At 35.8% G+C, this 13,562-nt stretch overlaps 1 protein-coding gene across 2 annotated transcripts in view; it reads right to left on the minus strand.

Annotated features, from left to right (window-relative positions):
• Nucleotides 1–13,562, minus strand: part of Sema2a (Semaphorin 2a) — a 224,207-nt gene that overhangs the window by 65,272 nt on the left and 145,373 nt on the right. The window lies entirely within an intron of this gene.

The raw sequence follows: 13,562 nt of genomic DNA on the forward strand, positions 1-13,562 counted from the left end.
AGATAAACTATCCCAAGTTAAATAATGTATGTATATGACCACTTGGGCGCCTTATCGCGTAAATAGTTGTAGTAAGGTCGGGTAAATAGCCGTTTGAAGAAAATTATACGTGGAGCAGTCCATTAAAAAGTCTATAATTTTTGTTGGGTAAAAAATCTGTTTTGTAGTAGTAGAGTGGTTGTGAGAACGTGCTCGTAGCGATAAAGGATTATAATTGCCTTTTTCTTGTTAGGAAATGCGATTAATCCGCGCTCATAAAGGCGTATGATAAAGAGACGTGAAAAAGCACACGCGAAAGCTGCGCGAACCATCAAACCGGGCTTAAGAGCGGCGTATCATAAGTATGGTGTAAACACAGTCGACACACGCGACAAGTGATAATGTCAGCTCGGCCATACGTCTCCATAGAGAAATAATTGGACTTATCAAAAGCAAGCTATACAAGTCGTGACTTCAATATGCTTTACACGCGGTTTGGGAATGGCTCTGGTCATGCAAAGCCCCGGCATGTGCAAAAACCTCACTACTTCCACCACTATCTATACAGTTTCATGTAACACGCCAGGGTCTGCGGCAAACTTACATACATGATTGCCGGAGAAATTAGCATGTTCCTCGGTGACCGCGGCACTATATTCAAATTGCGCTAACTATTTTTTACGTTCGTGCCGAAAAGACTCCGCGATTGTTGCATTACGGCAATAAAAATTTGCCAGACAATAACGCGGGTAATGTACATTGTTTCAAAGAACAATACCATCATGCAAACTTGCACAATCTGTCTACAAAAACTTCCAAAGTTGCTTGTTGACTCAAACTTCGCCCAAGCACTAAAAACAAAAAGTATTTGCGGCTTCCTCCTGTCGCACGAAATAACGATAATAAAATCGATGATCTTTTTCCAAATGATTGCATGCTGAATAGGAAGACACGGCGCATCTGGGCAATACACTCACAAATAACGTATTTAGTCGGGGCATAAAGAAGCATTACGGTAAAATCAGAGCACCTGTGTCCCCGCACGAAATAGAAACTAGCGACAGCTCAAAAACGAACAAAACGATAATTGCTCAATTCTACTTATCATCAAAGTTCAATCCGAGTAAAATCTACAATCGTTTTAGCGAGCTGTACGAATTATGACGTCATAAATGTTACAGCGGTACTTTTTACGATTATTTCATTTATTATCGCTGCAACTTGTTCGATTGTTGGCTCCATGTCACAACAGATCCCAGCTTTTGTCTCCAGTCGAAGCCGCAAAATGCCGTTTTAATTGCTAATATTTTCATGCATTTTCAATAATATCAAAATAACTCGGTAGGCGCAATTATAATGGAGATTTAATTGCGTTTTTGATTTGGCACCACGATAATGTAAACGTTATTTCGGTTTGTAAAATAAAACAATAATTTCAATTAAATACTTTCATGTCATACCCAAAATACTGTACAATATGTACTCAAATTACTACCATGTAATTAAATAAAATACTATTCGAAATTACCAACAGTTTTTATCCAGTCCTTAATAATGGCAGTGGTTTCATCAATAAAACTTTGGCACCAAAGAACAAAAATTCTATCTATTTTGTTCCGTATCTGTTTTAAAATTGTTGGAAAAACGGTATATTTTTCTTAACAGTTTTATTAAACCCTCTAAAGTGGGTAACAATATTTGTACAAAAACGTGCTTAAACTGTCGAAAAAGTAAAAAATAATATCGGTTTTGGCAAATTTTGGTGATTTTTCGGTTTTATTTTTAACAAAATTTTGCAAAATAATTAGGTCTGTGGCTGAAAAATACAGTAAAACATTCAAAAAAACATGTAGTGATGCTTTCTTTATCTTTCTAAACCTTATGTCGTAGATAAACTAAAAAAAACTTTTGCCTAAAATTTGTTTTGAACAATTTTTGTAGAATTAATTTATTGCTCAAAAACTTTCAAAATCTAACCAAGTAACTTTCATTTATTCTATTTTCGTGATTTTTCACCTAAGAGGCTTGAAAACGTTAAAAAAATAACACAATTTTGCGTTTATTTATTTATTTTTGACGCAATTTCGTAGAAAATGATCTAAATTAGTTGGGATACCACTAAATTTCGCCTTATTTTTATGAATTTTGGTCGTCTAATCTAGTCAAATCAATGAGTAACTCATTCAAAAATGAAATCGAGTGGAACAGCCTTAAATAACCCTAATTCTTACCAAACATTTTATTTAGAGAAGCAATATTCTAAGTGTTGTGCGTTAAGAATAACTTCAAAAATAAAAAAAAAGACTTTTCGGTTTATTTTTAACGAAATTTTACAAAATAATTAGGTCTATGACAGGAAAATATTTTAAAACATCTGACAAAAATACAAGAATTATGTAGTGCTTCCTTAATCACATCTAGCAAAATCTTATAAAAAAATAAAAAAAACTTTCGTCCAAAATTTGTTTGGAGAAATTTTTCTCGAATGAATTTCTTGTTCAAAAACGTGCTAAATCTAACAAAGTAACCTTAATTTATTCAATTTGGATCCAATTTCGTGATTTTTCAGCTAAGACCCATGAAAGGTTAAAAATAAAAAAATTTGGTGTTTTTTGGTTAATTTTTGATGGAATTTCGTAAAAAATGAGCTAAATTTCGCCTAATTTTTGTGGATTTTGGTCCCTTTTTTGATCAAATCTTGTAAAATTAATGAGTAACTGAATCAAGAATGAGTTAAATCGAGTGGAACACCCTAAAACAGCCCTAATTTCTATCTAAAATTCCATAGAAGGAAGCAATATTTTAGGTGTTGTGCGTTGAGATTAACTTCACATAATTAAAAAAGCTGATTTTTCGGTTTACTTTTAACGAAATTTTATAAAATAATTATGTCTCTGGCCCGAAAAGATGATAATATATTCGACAAAAAAAACAAGAATTATGTAGTGATGATTTCTTAATCTTACCTAGCAAAATCTTGCAAAAAAAATAAAAAAAAACTTTTGGCCCAAATTTATTTTGAAAAATTTTTGTGGAATGAATTTCTTGTCCAAAAACGTGCTAAATCTAACAAAATATTTATTCAATTGAATAAAATTAAATTAATTTAAATTGGATCTAATTTCGTGATTTTTCAGCTAAGAGGCTTGAAAGGTAAGCATAACAACATTTTTAAAAACATTTAAAAAACCACAAAATTTCGCCTTATTTTCATAGATTTTGGTCGTTTTTTGACTAAATCTTGTAAAATCAATGAGGAAATGATTTTTTTGACCAAAAAATTTATTGAGGAAACAATATTTTATGTGTGTAAAAAAACTGGGTGAGTTTAGGGTGCCTAGGGCCTGCAATTTCGTAGTTTTTTCACGTTGAGGGTAATGGTGTGCCGTGCGCGAATTTATCCTGGCTGTAGGAACCAGATATTGCACTTAATTCGATATAATTTGTAGAACATGTTGAAAACATGGTCGATTAGTTGAGGATAATTACGCCTCCCCGCAAACGCGAATGATTAATTAGTTTATCAGGGAACGTTGGGCTTAATTAAAAGATAATGCCCGTATTACACATGCAAATCACAGCATCGGTTCGAGCCCTGGGCAATTGGGACTTTTTCCTTCCGTGTGCGCTGTAGTAAATTCAAGTGAAAGGTGACAATGCAGGAAATGCGAATATCAATAAATTTTGCAATAACATGTGTTCGGTAATGGCATTCGATTTACATTTAAATGAAAACATTAATATTTGCGCACTAATTCATATTTCAACGTTCAATTGCGATTTATGCATGCTGGAAAAATCCACAATCTCGGAGTAATTTGCACGAGAAATTGGCATTGTAAGCGTTTTTCTTACGCACAATTTACGTTTTTATTTATCTTTTCGGGGAAGGTAAATGCTTCACTTGCGTTTTATTAAAACATGTTACTGCTCAAAGAAAACAAGTTTCGAATGAAAACTAGAAAAATAAGTGCATGGGAGCGGGAGAAACGTATCGGATTTTTTTCCAAAGCGATTTACGTATAAGGGAGGACGAGGTATTTTCTATATTTATAGCAGTCCTTAGGACAACAGCTAGGTGATATACGAGCTGAAACATCTGGCCCTTGTACGACTTTATTTTAATTTTATTCCGCGTGAGGTTGCTTTGAAGCCGCTTTAAAAATTATTGTTTTAATGGGCAAAGGCCTCATGTTACCCCCTAATCGAGCAAATTGAAAAGACGACAATTTCAAACGACGAGCAAATTGGATTATGTGGTTTACCTTTGTAGTGAAGGCAAATACCTCAAGAGGCGCATAATAACCACATTTTTAAATAAGCGAGCACACATCCATCGATTTTAACGTGACAGAGACGAGATGATTTAATTCGATTCTTGGCAGAAACGTCCAATATTTTCATTAATCTTCTTTTCGAAATAACTTATTGTATCGGAAACCATGCGAGGGAAGCTAATTAGATGAGAAGTGCGTATTATTGACCTTTTCGTTTGTCTTATCGCGTGATTTGGGTGAGTCACCCCGTAATTGTGATTTACGACGAAACACGGAATTTTGAAACTGAAACAAGTCCTAATCCAACTTTGGATCCAGTTCATGAATAGAAATAAAAACCAATGGTTTGGATACTTCCTTGGCGGAGTCTCCTATTGTTTTTTTCTAAGTCGCTGCCAAGAACGGACTCTTAACTTTGCGGATCACTTGAATGGATCCAATCTATTTCACTGCTCCCATAAAGCAAAATTATGGACCGTCTTAATATATTAGACGGGATTACGTTTGGGATTTTATAGTTTTTACTCGCCGTTTCTACCAGATTTTTTATTAAAACTTTGACTACAACTCCGGGATCATTTAAAAAAATCATAAATGTCTTTCCGCCCTTACGAACGGCTTTAATAAAGAATGATTTAAGCACGGGAGCATATGAAAGTGTCTCGCCGGATATATGAACTTGTAATATTGCGTGTGAATGAGGATGAGCAAGAAACACAGCTCCACTTTCCCACGTAAGAAACAAATCATTTCAATTAGGAGCAAGTCATACATTAGCTTTAGTGCCGTTTTCGGAATACACAGCACTTTGGCAAATGAAATGTTCGCTTGTGAATCAAAAATGAAAAAACGCCTTTTAACCACGTGTGATTTACAATCCGGCTATTGTCCGCCAGGCATAAATTATTTTTCCGTAATCCAGGTGAAAGAACACAAAGCCAAATTGGATTCTGGCCAATGGCGACTCGATTATTGTGAATTTACTAAACAAGGCCATAAATTGTTGGTGGAAATAAATTAGTCCAAGAATCGCGAAAACTGCGGCATCCTGTTAAAGGGTGTTTCCGCCTTATGGCTTGGAAGAATCCGCGGCAAGTTGGACCTTAGTTGCAGATAACCCGAAAGTTGCGACTCTTAATGGATTTTGCTCGTTAAATATGTTCATTTCTCATCTAGAAACGGGGATAATCTGGAATTAGATCCGAGAATTTATAATTAATTAAATTCCCGACGCACTTTTAATTTATGGATGTTTGGGAATGATGTGTTTTCGTGTAGCTGGGCATATTAAAATATTGATGGTCGGTAAGAATGGGAAAGTTCGGTAACAATTCCTAAATATAGTGTACGAGGGGATCAATATGACATGCGATATGTCGTGTCGAAGTTGGTTTACTGAACTGAAGGAGAGTTTCCGAGTTGTAAATTGTACGACATTTTCTCTACGCTTTGTTTTATTCGTGGCCAATAAACAACTTATTAGCAGGCCCTTTACGAAAAACGTGATCGTGTTTTGACAGTGCACAAACACAAGACTCTGAAATTCCGTATCGAGCAAAGCAATGACATCCGGAATTATCTGAAACGTACAAGAGCATGCATTTACAAAGAGAATTAATTCCGCAGTAAGACAGAGAATGTTAATATTCCCTTGTTATGCGGTAAGACGAATAAAATATTCAGACCATCATATTGAGACTGAGTAGTCTGTATTATAATCGTATCTGCTTCGAGTGGTCTATTGTGGTCGCGATGGTAGAAAATTTCATAAATTCATCTCAAGACGGTTCGTTCACATTTATTTCGGTTTCCATTCGGAGGAAATTAAATACTTTGCAACATAATTAAATTCTGGATTTGAAAGACGCGACTAATCTCTGATACTTTTAATATCCGACTGTTTTAATAACAAACTAGTCGAGCTTGGGACTGATTAATAAACCGCAAGTTATCAGAGCGATTTTTCGAAACATCACGCGCCGATAAACACGGAATTAAATTCCCCCAGTGCAAGGGATCGGCAAATATGTATCAGATTTTGGAATTAGAACGAATGGCCGTTTTGCAGACAGCCAGATAAATATTAGACATCGGGTCTCACACGGGTTGTAGCGATAAATATTTTACGACGCCGCGCTAATAATAAATTAGAATTCTTTGCCAGTCTACCGATTAGGAGAGTTACATATGAGTGGGAACTTCCACTTTTCCGGGAATAAAACCCGATATGGACCAGAACCGGGATTGTCACATTCAATTACAGATCTATCCATTTCTCAAATCCACCGCCATCCATTGATGGTCGCGTTGTAAATATTTTATGGGAAATAAATCGCTACGAGGGCATTGCCGTTGCATTTCTCATGGGACTGACAAAACTAACGCCCCTGTGGCTGCACATTGACAGCTACACAGGGCTGGATCCGCTCCTGGTGAATCTTTTATTGCGTTCACGGCTTGGTTACAACACAATTAAATGAGCCAGTGGCGTTATTTAGATAGCATCGCGACTCTAAGAAAAGGATTCCCAATGTCCTTCATAATCCCCACTTGCCAGCTTCTAATTCTGCACACGTTCCAACCGAGCTTTGCCTCGTTAAAAATGTATTTATCTCAGCCGAAGGCTCCTTTAAATTTCCTCCAGATAGTGTGTGAGTTTTTAATATCGGACACAAAAACGTAATTGAGACAGGTCTGGAATAAAAACGGATTTGCCAAAGCCGATTTCATATTCATAAAGGCAACAGATGTAGTCGGTATTTGTTTACGATAACGCGAAACAATAACGCATCATGGACGAAAATAAACCTAGATTGGAGAACAATATGCAGCTAATATGCTTACATTGAGCAGGCTATTTACTACGGAAAATAGCCAGGGAGGAACTGTGGTGTTCTTACAACCAAATTTCTGATTGTCATTGCTACAGCTTTCTGAAGTCTTGTGTTCACATTTACTTCGATCTTCAACAAAAAAATAATTCAAAAAGTAAAAGTGTTAGAGCAAAACGGTTTATTCCAGTGAATTTTACGCCTCATTATTATATCAACTTTTCATGAGTTTTTTTTTTTAAATACCTTCATAAAATTGAAAAAAAATTTTTTAAACACACTCTAGCAAAGTTTTATGGACTTTTATATGCTTTTACAACACCCTGGAGATGTTAAAAGTCTAAAAAAAGTCCATACGTTCGATTTTTTCAATTTTTGTCGCGACTTTGGTCGATTTCGGATACCCGGAACATTTATCGAGCAATATCTCCGGAACTATTAAATATAACCCCCATGAAGTGTATTATCGTTGGAAAGCTCTTTTAATTATCTATCTTTTTCAAAAAAGACCTTTGATCTCCAACTAATAGTTTTCGAGAAAATTGCTAATAAATGCAAAAATTGGTAAAATTTTAAAAAATTCATAACTAAAAAACTATTGGGAATTTGGCAATTTTCTTGATGCCAATTGATTCCCCGGGTCATTTTGCATGGGTAAGGGTCAAAATAGTTCCAGTTTTTCAAATAGTATTGCCGTAATTTATTTTATTTTAATTTAAAAAATGGTGGATGCGCCGAGTTATTTTTAAAAAAATTCATAACTCAAAAACTAAAAGTCGTAGAGCAATGCGGTTTGTTCTATTGAATTCAGCGGCTCATTGTCTGTATTATACCAACTTTTCACGAGATTTAAAATTTTGATTTTTTTTGCTAAAATTTCCTGAGTAAGTGGTAAGTGTTATTACTTACTTTCAAGAGAGTGAAAAAATATTTTTTTTTAAAAACTCGTTCTATCATAATTTTTCTTATATATATACTTATATATTATATATGTCTTTCCAACCCTCTAGAGTTGTTAAAAGTCCAAAAAAGTCCATATATTCGATTTTTTGAATGTTTGTCGCGATTTTGGTCGATTTCGAGTACCCGAAACATTTATCAAGCAATAACTCTGGAACTATTAGAGATAACCCTATGACGTTTATTATCGTTGGAAAACTCTTTGCATTATCTATTTTTCTCAAAAAAGACCATTGTTATGCGACTAATAGTTTTCGAGAAAATTGCAAATAAAAGCAAAAATAGGTAAAAATTATAACTCAAAAATTAAAAGTGCTAGAGCAATGCCGTTTGTTCCATTAAATTGATCTTATGGCTCATTTTACATGTTATATAAATTTTTAACAAGATTTAAAGTTTTCTTTTTTTTTAGAGAATTCTTTTCGCAGAATACCTAAGTAAGTAGATAAAATACAAGTAGATACGGCAAAACAGAAATGAAACATCAAATGAGAAGAGAACGACATAAAAATGATTATTTTCGTTGGCAATCCAGTAAGTGGTTGTCCAAGAGTGTGACCATTTTCATTGCACTTTTGTTCCTTTCGCTCCTAATTCAAGAAAAGAGCGTCCAAGTTTAATTCCCTCGTAATTCAATATATCACGCTTCCACCTCACACACGTCATGTTAAATGCTGGTTTAAATGTTAGATTTCATGTACCTTCATAATAAATTTTCGCAATTAAGCTGCGCTGAAACGAATAGAATTATACTTTTTTCGAGTAATTTGTCATCTAGGTAATTGCTTGTTGCGAACGGTGCGTGCAAGTAAAAATCCTGTGATGGATCGTCCAGTTTCCCTAAATTTGCGAACGTGTAAATTTTGTAATATTTCGGGGTAAATTGTTTGTTGATTATTTTCGGGGCGACTTGTTTACTTCCGGCGAAAGCGGCAGGATAAACTGCCATTATATTGTTATTAATAGAATGACCCTCGTAGGACCTACTCGTTACTGTAATAGCTTTTACATGAAAAATTCGTGATTTATGTGTCAAGTATTAAGCGCTCGAATTACGGAAGTCTCGGTTCACGCATAAACTAATGCGGTACACCAAAATAGCCTATTTCGTTGCATAAATGTACGGAAATTTATCTCCGGAAGCTATTCAGGTAAGCAGTTTACCGTTAAAACTTCAACTTGGTTTTATTCCGTACAATGGAGCTCCAGTGGATTACGACTCGGCAATATATCGGTTATTAATAAACGATGAAACTCTCTGCGGCATTGTTTGGAGTCGAATTCGGAAAAAGCTCGATTTCGAGCAACCCTTTGTTTTGGAGACCGCAAAGTCCCTCTCAAAGGATAAATTAACAAGAAATACACGAATGGGCCCACTCTCAAGTAGGCGAACTTGAATGAGGTTGTAAAGTGAATTTTTAAGCCGCTTTGCGTGCCCTAATTTCCATCCTTGGCTTATACATCACTTTTTCATTTTTTCTGTTAGTCCTTTCCCGGCTGTAATAACACAACAAAATCTCTTTTCAGAGATAATTCAAATTTTACTGCACGAACTCCTCAAACCGAGACAAAGTACGTATTATATCAACACTTGCGATCATGCATGCATCTATAATCGCGATATGAATTGGTAATGCCTTCAGGAGCAACTTGCTGGAGAGATTATGAAGGATTTAGTGCAGCGGACGACAACTACAGTTGTTTCCAGATAAAAATGCGCCATCGAGTTGTTATACCGAGAATTTGCATGACACACCCAGCAAAGAAGAGCATAAAGAGATTATTGAAGCAATAAATTTAAGCGAGTGTTTGTGCAACTACTAAAGCTTCAAGCTCCAACACTCTAAACTGAAAAACACAATTCATCCATTAAACTATCGGGATGAAAAAGCCAACCACCGAAAAACTGAATACTTAATTCGTGGTTTTTTGCATTGCTTATTAATAGACTACGAACAATACAAAGAGATTTTTTTAATTTTAAACTCGAAATAAACGAGAATCTAATGACCACCCAAATCCAGATTTTTTGGTAACAAACGAAAGTTCTTAAAATAAGGAATAATTCATATCAATTTTTCAGTCGCTTATATTTTTTTTTAGTCTTTTCTTACAAAATTTTTGCATCAGCTTTAATTTTGAAATAAAAAAAAATAATTTACATAAAACTGTCAAAATTGCAGTGTTCGCCAGTTGTTAATTTTGATTTTAAAAATTTATTTATTATATAATAAATTTTAAAAGTGAAAAAAAAAATCAAATTATTTCAAAAATTAAGCTCTAAAGCGAAATTCCGTTCTATGAGAAAGAGCAGCTCTAAAACAGGTTCACTGGTGTTTCACTTGTCCCAAGAATGAGTAATTGACCAATAAAAATATAAAAATCACCTCCTACTTGTTTATCTGATGAACAAAAAAATTGCAAGACGATTGAAACGTTTATTACTGTCTTATAATTTCAGTTTTCCAATTTCTTAATGTTCTTCTGTTCAATAATTTTCTAATTAATCACTCTTTTATTTTAATCTTCTGAAAGCAAAAATATACTAAAAATAAAATTGTTAATTGAATAAAAAATATTGATAATGCAGAGGTGCCGATTTTAATACTAAGTAACTTTCATACAGTGAGTTCATTTTCTGGGTTGAGATGAATTCTTACGAAAAACCAAAGGTTTTGCACATCCTAAAAATCCGGTCTCTATTCATAAGTGTTAGTAGGTGAGCTTGGTCCACCGTTTTACGTGAAAAAATAGCTGACATGTGTCCCGACATGTGTTTACAAGCAGGTTGAGTGTTCAGCATTCCAGTGCGCGTGCGTTTCGGAATTTGAGAATTAACTCATTTTGATAATGAAGTGAGATCAAGCATGCATAATAAATTTGATGTGTTTTACAGCAAACGTGAACTGGAGTTACCTTCCAAGTTTCAATATGTATAAGGCGAACGAAATGTAGCTTAAATATTTATTTTTCCGGCTGATAGGAAGCATTGTTTATTATAAGAACCGGTCGGATTACACATGCAAATGTTGAAATTTAAATAGAAATTACCGTTCACGTCCCGAAAGCGACAATATTTGAAGTGTCTTTGGATGTTTGTCGGTTAAAAATCGATGCTTATCGCGGTCTTATCAAGTCATTTCATTAGACATGCTAGCACGGCGATTAAGCCGCCTGTGTCGTAAATATTTTGATATTTTTGATTTTGCCCACACGTTCTCGGGGATTGTACTGATGTTCCCCCGAGAAGCTGCGCGTTCTTCGGTGTTGACGACCTCGAACGTGTTCCTGATTCGATATGCAGCAATTATAGAGTAAGACTCGCTGATTGCCGAGGCTAGGTATGTAGGAACACCTCTTGGTGATTTTTAGACCACCCACAAGGGTCATTTCCCGCTCAGCCGTCAGGAATAATTAGTCTCTCGATTATTGCTTAGCTTAGGGACAGTTGCTCGAGTTGCGCCCTTCTGACAGGTTATTTATAGTGGAGGATAACCGAAAGTAATTTTTGAGTAAGTTATCGCATCAGCAGGTCTGATCCGCGCGGATTTAAAATCCATCGAAGTTTGAGGATGCAGCAGCAATCCTTCGAGTCAGCATTCATTTCGCCACGCCGTTAACATATTAGCGCGAGGATTCAAATTTAAATCCCCCGGGTAATTTCCCTTGGGTGGCATGATTAGGCGATTTTTGTTTCGGGAAGCCAGACCTGGGCTTGCACGCACTTGCCATAAAGAATCTTTTGGAGGATTTCGCCCTCCCGGTTATTAGTTGTGTTTTTTATTAACAGAGCCAGAAGGCACAATTGACATGTGTTTACTTGTACAAGCATCACGCTCCTCTGATCTATCCGACCTTGTTAGGAGGGACTGGTCTTCTGTCGACATCAAGATCATGTCGGATTTCCAACCCTCTTTCATTTCCTAGGCCGCCGGCGTACGATAAGCGAGGGCGGACATCTGAATAAAGCTGGACATGAATTTGCACCCTTCACGGGATCGCTGCAGGTCGTGCACTTTTACGAATATCCCGTTTTTGATGTTTCTCCAATTCCCGACAAGAGACGCTTCCAACACCTTGCCTCAAAGAACAGATCTTTGCACAAATGCGGACGCGCGATCAAAGGACACAAATCAAATTCGCATTTTTACAGCGATTAAAATAGTTTCTCAATAGAAACAAAATTGATTTTTCCGCCCAATCCCAAAGGAAATTCACCAGCGATCCGTTTGAAGTCTGACCTATTTCAGTGTAATGGGACCGTCTAAATGTCATTGCAACGAGAAGGGTAATTAGTGCTAGTTATCGAAATTACTCGTGCATTGAGCCACTTATGGCTGATTGGTAGAACCTTTAACCCGAAATGAACACTGACTGCACCACATTGTAACAACAATTACACTAGTTTACAATTTGTTTCTTTATAGTGTTTTTGTTGTTTCTGTGATAAATAATTGTTATTTTCTTAGCTTTTTGTTTGCGGTAAAATTATCATAGACTTCATGTATTGGTAAAAACGCTCTCAACTAGTGCAGTTAGACTTTCGGAGGGTGTGAAGACCGTGGATTATGCAATCAGAGCGAAAGCGCATGTATCAGGCGAAGGATAGTAATTTTGAAATTCTTTCTTGTTGGAAATCGTGAAGGAACTTGAATGCGTTCCCAGTTGGGAAACGGCGTGACACGCGTTTCTTATTCAGACTCCCCTCTAACCTGAACCCTGTTATTGAAATATATTGGACGAAGAGGAAATCTATCGATAAATCATCCCCAACTGGCTGGGTGGACACTTGTTGTGATAAAGGAGCAACGATGTAATCAACTGTTAGCCGAGTCAATTAAAAAAATCGCTGGGAATAACATGCGTCTGAGATAAGGAACGAATTCGAAAAATGTCGGGCTCGAGTATGCATGTAAACAGAGTGTGATTCGTGTGGAGGTCAAAATGCGAACAGAAATATAAAATTGTGATACATAATGTATTTTGAGTTTCCTCGCGTTATTAAGCTCACGAACGCAGCGAAATTAATTTTTGTGTAAAAACACAGAGCTTATCATGTGACATGCAACGGTTCGAAATTTCGTCCGATTCGAAAAACATCAAGAAAATCGACTGCAAGTTGTGTATTAAAATAAAGACATGCTGCAGTACAAAGCCATAATGGTCTCTTAACACGCCACGTCTGTCTGTTAAATGAAACTAATTATGATGTTTAAAGTTGAAATTTTCGCAACGGCTCAATCTGACGACTATTAATTTGTGCAATTCATGACGGATAAGTCCGGAAAAATCATAATTAAAGCCCCTAATAAGAACCTATTCACAACATCCTTGTAATTAGGCTTCCCGGAATACAACTTGGCCAAAACTTCTCGCTCAAATTACTTCAACGTCTAATTGAAAACTGTAATGAAGAGAATAAATGTCACAGTCTTTGGACGGAATTAATATGGACATGAAAAATACAACCCGGAGGAAAACTTGCCGTTTAATGAGTTTCGTTTGCGAGGAATTG

This window comes from Tribolium castaneum, chromosome 4 (assembly GCF_031307605.1).
Source record: "Tribolium castaneum strain GA2 chromosome 4, icTriCast1.1, whole genome shotgun sequence".
Taxonomy (NCBI): domain Eukaryota; kingdom Metazoa; phylum Arthropoda; class Insecta; order Coleoptera; family Tenebrionidae; genus Tribolium; species Tribolium castaneum.